Genomic DNA, 9,312 nt, shown 5'->3' on the forward strand with positions numbered 1-9,312 from the left:
TGTGCTCTTCATGACTCCATGTATGCAATGTTAGCCATGCTCAGCAGAGATCCATTTAAATTAATGGCCATGACTAACTAAGGTTTACTAATTTCAGTGGGCCTACCCTGGGAAAAACTTAGCTGGGTACAACACTACATTTCCAAAGTACTTCCAGAAGGAGCGTATCTTTACGGGATGCCATGCCCTTATCACAGCAGCAAATGGAGTGGTTTTCTAGTCGTAAGACCTTTACTGCTGGCACGGCAGAAGGACAACGATTGAAGGAGGTTCTGCTGTATACTTTGCTGTGCATAATATAAGCCAGTGAAGCCGAATATTCAGGGAAAAGAAGGAGGGGGGGGAATTAAAGCACCGTGGGTTAAACCACAGAGCCTAGGACAGAAGGTCAGCGGTTCGAATCCCCGCGACAGGGTGAGGTCCCGTTGCCCGGTCCCTGCTCCTGCCAACCTAGCAGTTCGAAAGCACGTCAAAGTGCAAGTAGATAAATAGGTAAACAGCGTTTCCGTGCGATGCTCTGGTTCACCAGAAATGGCTTAGTCATGCTGGCCACATGACCCGGAAGCTGTACGCCGCCTCCCTTGGGCAATAAAGCGAGATGAGCACCGCAACCCCAGAGTTGGTCATGACTGGACCTAATGGTCAGGGGTCCCTTTACCTTTACCTTTTATCACACAAAGAGACTTAATATGAAATAAAAAAACCCAGTCTAAATTAGCTAGTTGCATGTTATATACTTAAGCAAAGGCAGTGAAGTATAGGTGGGTTCCCACGAGGCAAGACACAGTGATAACAGCAAGAACCTTTGTTTAACTACTAACAGACCTGGGCAACAGGGGCAAAGCAACCGCTTATATACATTTCTGAAGGCCTGGGCTACTCCCACAACCAATGTGATTCGCTAGCTAAACTTCCAAGCTGCGAATCATAACTCAAGATTTTAAGGGCCAATAGCAGAGGCCCAAATCCTGAATTGTTCTGTGATTGGATATCATGTATCGAATCAGAACACAGGGCTCAGAATCCTTAGTCCAGACTCAAGCTCAGGCAAACACAGACCACTGAATACATAACAGGTGGGTTTCAGAGCACGAACAGAGTTTCTCACAGAAAGTATGGTCTGACTGAGTACCTTTTCAGAATCCTGGTTAGTTGATTTCAAGAGACCGAAACCTGAGAGTGAAGCCTCTCATTTTTGTGGGAAATCTGAGAAGTAATACAAAAGGGTCCTTTACAGAGGTAGACTATTGTTTTGTTGGTGAGTTATTCTCAGTCTCTGATGGTCTCTGTGGCCAATCGGCACTTTATTTAGAAGTTAGATCAACCACCTTATAAACCCTGCACTTAAAAGGGCTAGCCAGTTCTGACTAGAATCAATGTAAAAAAAAAAGGAGGGGTAGATTAACTTGAGGGTGTTTGTTGGGGAATAAAAACAAAACAAAACAGGATGTCTGTCTGTTGCAGATTTCCAGAGAACTGGCCTGATTGGAGATCTTTTAGGGGACACTGCTGATCTTTATAGGAATATAGGATTTGTCATTCTGCCTTCCACCCAGTGAGAAAATAAAAGTGATGTAATTAGTGCTGTATTTGTCCATTGTCCCTCCAGAATAATAATAATAATACAGTAATAATAATTTATTATTTATACCCCGCCCATCTGGCTGAGTTTCCCCAGCCACTCTGGACGGCTTCCAATCAAGTCTTAAAAACAATACAGCATTAAATATTAAAAACTTCCCTAAACAGGGCTGCCTTCAGATGTCTTTTAAAAAGAAGATAGCTGCTTATTTTCTTCGCATCTGAAGGGAGGGCGTTCCATAGGGCGGGCGCCACTACCGAGAAGACCCTCTGTCTAGTTCCCTGTAACCTCACTTCTCGCAATGAGGGAACCGCCAGAAGGCCCTCTGCGCTGGATCTCAGTGTCCGGGCTGAACGATGGGGGTGGAGACGCTCCTTCAGGTATACAGGACTGAGGCCGTTTAGGGCTTTAAAGGTCAGCACCAACAACTTTGACTTGTGCTCAGAAACGTACTGGGAGCCATTGCAGATCTCTCAGGGCCGGTGTTATGTGGTCCTGGCGGCCACTCCCAGTCACCAGTCTGGCTGACGCATTCTGGATTGATTACAGTTTCCGGGTCACCTTCAAAGGTAGTCCCACGTAGAGCGCATTGCAGTAGTCCAAGCGGGAGATAACTAGAGCATGCACCACTCTGGCGAGACAGTCCGCAGGCAGGTGATGCAGACTCTGCTGAGAGAGACCTCAAAGGTTGGGGATGATGTTTCCCTCCAAACACAGCACATAGAAATGCAAGTTCCTTCCCCACTTCTGTGCACCCAGATATCCCTGCAAGATGCTGGCAAACCCTCCATGTTATGCTGGCCACCTTATTTCCATCTGTTTGCTTACAGCCGTTTCCTGATACACATAATGGAGCAGGCAAAGCTTTTAATGGCACAGTGATAAGTGCTGGGAGAGACACTTCACTGTCTTAATTTCTGTGTGTCAGGAAACTGCTAAAAACACAGGAGTTGTGCCTGTGTTGTTAACCCTGCGGCATTCATTTCCTGTCAATCGTGGTGATGGGTGTTTTGCTAGAATGCAGCACTCAAGACATTTAGAAGATGGGATCTCAAGACAATGTTGCTGTTTACATAACAGCAAGACTCACAGCCATTGGGCATTTCAACTCCTGTTGCATTTCCCCAGAATATTAGGTCTTGGCTGGGCTGGGCTTTGCCTGAGGGTAGATATATTCCTTCTAAAATGAGCAAATGTTTTGCTTTGGAATCAAAATGTCCAAGGGCTGGAGAAACCCCCATATGAGGAAAGATACAAACTTTTGACGCTTTTCAGTTGAGGGACATGGTGTTGTTGTTGTTGTTGTTTAGTCGTTTAGTCGTGTCCGACTCTTCATGACCCCATGGACCAGAGCACGCCAGGCACTCCTGTCTTCCACTGCCTCCCGCAGTTTGGTCAGACTCATGTTGGTAGCTTCGAGAACATTGTCCAACTATCTCGTCCTCTGTCGTCCCCTTCTCCTTGCGCCCTCCATCTTTCCCAACATCAGGGTCTTTTCCAGGGAGTCTTCTCTTCTCATGAGGTGGCCAAAGTATTGGGGCCTTAGCTTCAGGATCTGTCCTTCCAGTGAGCACTCAGGGCTGATTTCCTTAAGAATGGATGCGTTTGATCTTCTTGCAGTCCATGGGACTCTCAAGAGTCTCCTCCAGCACCATAATTCAAAAGCATCAATTCTTCCGCAATTAGCCTTCTTTATAGTCCAGCTCTCACTTCCATACATCACTACTGGGAAAACCATACCTTTAACTATACGGACCTTTGTTGGCAAGGTGATGTCTCTGTTTTTGTTTTTTTTTAATAAAATATTTATTAAGAATTTAAACAATAAAACATCATTCACATACACAACCCAAAAAAGAAAAAACACCATCACCGTCAATAAGTAAAGAAAAAAAAGAAAGAAAAAACGAAAAAATATATACAAAAAAAGACAAAGGACAAAAAATCATAAAAAAGACATGAAAAATAGTTCAGTTTCATGAATAAAATTTCCATAACCCTCTTTTCTGACTCCCTCACATCTCCCGTTTCTGTGTTCCCATTTACAAAATCTTATTCAGCAATGCTTCACCTTCTCTCAAAGCTTATTTTAAATTATACGTATCAGCTATTATGTCTCCAATTTTTCCCTTTGTTATCAAATATTTAAGCTTGACATAATATTATTCAAATTTCGCCTTTGTTCTTATAAATCAATTATTTTCATATTCCTTTCAGCTATGTCCCTAATGCCATATTATCTTTATATCCTGCATCGTTCTAACATTCATACAATTTACAATACTTTTGCAAATAGTCCTTAAATTTCTTCCAGTCCTCTTCCACTATCTCTTCTCCCAGGTCTCGGATTCTGCCAGTCATTTCTGCCAGTTCCATGTAGTCTATCAGTTGCATCTGCCATTCTTCCAGGGTGGCCAAATCTTGTGTCTTCCAATATTTTGCGATGAGTATCCTTGCTGCTGTTACTGCATACATAAAGAAAGTTCTGTCCTTCTTTAACACCATTTGGCCAACAATACCCAAATGAAAGGCCTCTGGTTTCTTAGGGAAGGTATATTTAAATACCTTTTTCAGTTCATTATAGATCATTTCCCAGAAAGCCTTAATCCTTGGGCATGTCCACCAAAGGTGAAAGAATGTTCCCTCAGTTTCTTTACATTTCCAACACTTATTGTCTGGCAAATGGTATATTTTTGCAAGCTTGACTGGGGTCATGTACCACCTGTATATCATTTTCATAATATTTTCTTTCAGGGCATTACATGCCGTAAATTTCACACCGGTGGTCCATAACCGTTCCCAGTCAGCAAACATAATATCGATGTCTCTGCTTTTTAAGATGCTGTCTAGGTTTGTCATTGCTTTTCTCCCAAGAAGCAGGCGTCTTTTAATTTCGTGGCTGCTGTCACCATCTGCAGTGATCATGGAGCCCAGGAAAGTAAAATCTCTCACTGCCTCCATTTCCTCCCCTTCTATTTGCCAGGAGGTGATGGGCCCAGTGGCCATGAACTTTCTTTTTTTTTTATGCTGAGCTTCAGACCATATTTTGCGCTCTCCTCTTTCACCCTCAATAAAAGGTTCTTTAATTCCTCCTCACTTTCTGCCATCAAGGTTGTGTCATCTGCATATCTGAGGTTGTTGATATTTCTTCCGGCAATCTTTATTCTAGCTAGGGATTCATCCAGCCCAGCCTTTTGCATGATGAATTCTGCATATAAGTTAAATAAGCAGGGATTATGCAAGGTGTGGGGAAAATGGAGAAAGTGGTTTTCCCTTTGCCTCTTGTAATACTAGAATCAACCCAGCCAATTGGCGGGGTATAAATGATAAAATTATTATTAAAATAAAAAAAATTCCTCCCAGTAGCACCTTAAAGACCAACTAAGTTAGTTCTTGGTATGAGCTTTCGTGTGCATGCACACTTCTTCAGATACACTGAAACAGAAGTTGCCAGATCCTTCTATATAGTGAGAAGGTGGGGAGGGGTATTACTCAGAAGGGTGGTGGGAATGGGAGATTGGCAGATAGCTGAGATGAGCCTGTTGACGACTCTTAACGACTGCAATAGGTCTTACAGGAAAAGGCAAGGGGTGAGAAGGTGAAAAATGGCTTAGTCATGTATAATGAGATAAGAATCCAATGTCTCTGTTCAGACCAGGTCTCTCCATGGTCTTGAGTTTGGTAATGAGTTGCAATTCAGCAGCTTCTCTTTCCAGTCTATTTCTGAAATTCCTTTGTAGTAAAACAGCTACTTTGAGATCTTGTATAGAATGTCCTGGGAGATTGAAGTGTTCTCCTACTGGTTTCTCTGTTTTGTGATTCTTGATGTCAGATTTATGTCCGTTTATTCTTTGCCATTTCTCACCTTCTCACCCCTTGCCTTTTCCTGTAAGACCTATTGCAGTTGTTAAGAGTTGTCAACAGGCTCATCTCAGCCATCTGCCAATCTCCCATTCCCACCACCCTTCTGAGTAATACCCCTCCCCACCTTCTCACTATATAGAAGGATCTGGCAACTTCTGTTTCAGTGTATCTGAAGAAGTGTGCATGCACACAAAAGCTCATACCAAGAACTAACTTAGTTGGTCTTTAAGGTGCTACTGGAAGGAATTTTTTTATTTTGACTATGGCAGACCAACACGGCTACCTATCTGTAACTAAAATTATTATTATTAAGTTCCGCATGGACAGTGATACTGGAGACAATACAGCCATCATGACTACTAGGCTTAACTTCCATGAACTGGTCTTATTCTCTTTGAAAAACATCCAAGTTGGTTCTCTTCACGGCATCTTGCAGCAGTAAATTCAGCTATACAGCTGCAAAAGTACCGTGTTTAGTGTGTTTTAAGTGCATTATACAAATCTGACACTAGATGGCGAGCTTATGGCAAATTCAATATATTTTTAAAAACTTTTTTTTTTTAAAAAAGCATTTTCACACTTTTTTATATGCGTCTGGATTCCACCTTAGCTTAACTGGCCAATGTGTGTGAAGAAGTATGTTATTTTGTTTATTATAAAGGGGCTTCATAGCAACTGTATAATAATTTTTATTATTTGTATCCCCAGCTGCTCTGGGCTGCTCCATGTTCTTTTCACCACCGGGATATAACAGAGAAAATATGGTTAGAAAAGGATACTGGCTCCTTTACCAAAAAGAGAAATCATTCATCTTGATATGATTCAGAGCAGTTTGGAAGAATAAAGACAGCCCTTCCTAAAATCCATATAATCAATGTCAATAAGGGGAAGCATGTACGCTTTTGAGGCCGACCGAATGCCAGCCTTCATTTCGCGATCCACTTACAATCTCTCGCCCCCCGCTTTGTAGATTTCTCTTTTCTTACAAGGCCAGAGTCCTGTTGAGACAGCTTTTGCATGGAATTGAAATTTCATTTGCCCTATTGACAGCAGGAACGGTCCGGGGGCACGAGGACGTTCCGATTGCAGACAATTTATCTCTGGCTGCAAATTCACCCGCTGTCTTCCCAGCTTAGTTCATGTTACAAAAATGACAGCCCATTTCTTTGGAATGATTAAGAAAATGGACTTTTTTGTCAAGTGGCTTGCACCTCTGCCCTCCCTCCTACAAATTCCTTATGCTGTGCCATTCCAATGAAAAATTATTTTTGCTGTTAGTCCAGTTGGTCCAGCTGGAAAGCATTTTGCAAAATTATGTCTCTTCTGTGTACTGGCTGCAACCATTCCCAGTCCATGCCTTTGTTTGGTTTCTGGTGCTGCTCAAAGGCCAGATACCCCCGGGGGGGGCAGTGTGGTGTAGTGGTTAAGAGCGGTAGACTCGTAATCTGGGGAACTGGGTTCGCGTCTCCGCTCCTCCACATGCAGCTGCTGGGTGACCTTGGGCCAGTCACACTTCTCTGAAGTCTCTCAGCCCCACTCACCTCACAGAGTGTTTGTTGTGGGGGAGGAAGGGAAAGGAGAATGTTAGCTGCTTTGAGACTCCTTAAAGGGAGTGAAAGGCGGGATATCAAATCCAAACTCTTCTTCTTCACACAGTCTCTAGAAGCCAACTGAAGTCCTAGCACATTCTTGCTGCCCCTCCAAGTCTGCTTTTCCCAATGTGGTACCCTCCAGATGTATTTTTTTGTAAAAAAAAGACTACAACTCCCATCATCCCTGGCATTCCACCGCCTTGGCTGTGGCTGATGGGAGTTGTAGTCCAAAACATTGTGAGGGGGGGGGCACCAGGCTGGGGGAGGCTGCTCCAAGGTGCTGGAGAGACTGAGGTTAAGTAAGTGGAAGGCCCCGTCCTCTGCATAAGGAAACAGGGCTTGAAGGCAATTCTCTTCTCTGCTGGCTCGACTGCATAGAATTGTGGCGTTGAAAGGGATCACGAGGGTCATCTAGTCCAACCCCCTGCAACGCAGGAATCTTTTGCTCAAGGTGGGACTCAAACCCACAACCCTGAGATTAAGAATCTCGTGCTCTACCAGGTCTGATTTGCAGTAGGGCCGGATTTAGCTTTGATGAGGCCCTAAGCTACTGAAGGTAATGGGGCCCTTTATATGTCCAGCTGTCCTTTGTCAACAACCAATTGTCGCTGTTTTTGTGTGTTGAATATACCGTATTTTTCGCTCTATAACACTCACCCGACCATAACACGCACATAGTTTTTAGAGGAGGAAAACAAGGAAAAAAATATTCTAAACGAAACAGTGGATGTATGATTTTTGTGGTTCATGCTGTGGCCACAGACATGTGAACTGACGGTGAGTTTGAGGTAGCCCAAGGCAAAAATCCTGAGGATCCATGTGGATCCATGCTTTGTAACCATGTTTTAAGTGGGGAGGGAAGGAAAAGCACTCAAGGGCCAAGGAGCACGCGTGGGCTGTGTGGAGAAGGATGCTGTTAATAATGCAGAAGAGGGGTATAAGAGGAGAAGCAAGCAGGCTCTGCTTCTCTCCCTCCTCCCCGGCTCACTGAAAGACTTTGCTGCTATTTAGCCAGCTGAGTGGGGAGGAGAGAGGGACAGAGAGCCTGCTTGCTTTAAAGGAGCCAACCGGACAGGAGCTGCTTACACTCGTGTAAGCGGCTCCTCTCCTCTCCCACTTTGCTCCTTTAAAGCAAGCAGGCTCTCTGTCCCTCTCTCCTCCCCACTCAGCGGCTCTTCTCCCGCTTTGCTGCTTCAAAGTGAGCCATGGAGGAGGGAAGGAAGGGGAACCATGGATCCTCTGCTCACGACTGCAGCAGATCCCTCCCGCCATCCGTAGGCATTCGCTCCATAACACGCACAGACATTTCCCCTTACTTTCTAGGAGGAAAAAAGTGAGTGTTATGGTGCAAAAAATATGGTATGCTACATGGTAATTTATGGACCTAATAAGCCATAATGGGATCAAAATAAATAAATAATGTATTCCATGAAATCAATCGGTAGGCATAAGACTCATACCTTTAGTCTATGCTGCCTGGTCATCAGTCTACAAGCACTCTTTAATATTAGATAACTGGTGCAACAGCTTGGCCAACATTCAACTGGGCTGCACTGCAGTCTGCAGCTGCATGCTACATGTTGCCATGCAACCGGTCCATGCAGAATGTAGGCACCCTACACAGTGGTACCTCAGGTTACATACGCTTCAGGTTACAGACTCCGCTAACCCAGAAATAGTGCTTCAGGTTAAGAACTTTGCTTCAGGATGTGAAGAGAAATCATGCTCTGGCGGCGTGGTGGCAGCAGGAGGCCCCATGAGCTAAAGTGGTGCTTCAGGTTAAGAACAGTTTCAGGTTAAGAACGGACCACCGGAACGAATTAAGTACTTAACCTGAAGTACCACTGTATATAGAAATGAGCAAACCAGTGATATTTTAGGGAGCAGGCTAGCACTACTTACAGTACATCATAGGAGCTGAAACAACACAAAACACTGTTGCTGTATGTAGGTTTTATTTTATTTGTTTTTTATCTTATCTTTTGGAAATGTACATCCAGTGCTTTTTTCTTTTAATTTTTTGCCCCCCCCCCCAAGAGAGTGGAGCCCTAAGCTATAGCTTGTTTAGTTTATACATAAATCCATCACTGTGGCTTGCTATGTGGTGGCCAGTTTGATGCTGCTGCTTTTGCTCCGTTTATTCTTACTGCTTTATTGTTATTACTGCTATTTAACATTTAGTTTACCCTTGCAGGGTGCTAGGCACTGAACAGAATTAACAGAGTCTCTGCCTCCAAGGGGCTTACAATCTACATCCACTGAAGAACAGAGCCA

This window comes from Podarcis vaucheri (genome assembly GCF_965113315.1).
Source record: "Podarcis vaucheri genome assembly, chromosome: 2".
Taxonomy (NCBI): domain Eukaryota; kingdom Metazoa; phylum Chordata; class Lepidosauria; order Squamata; family Lacertidae; genus Podarcis; species Podarcis vaucheri.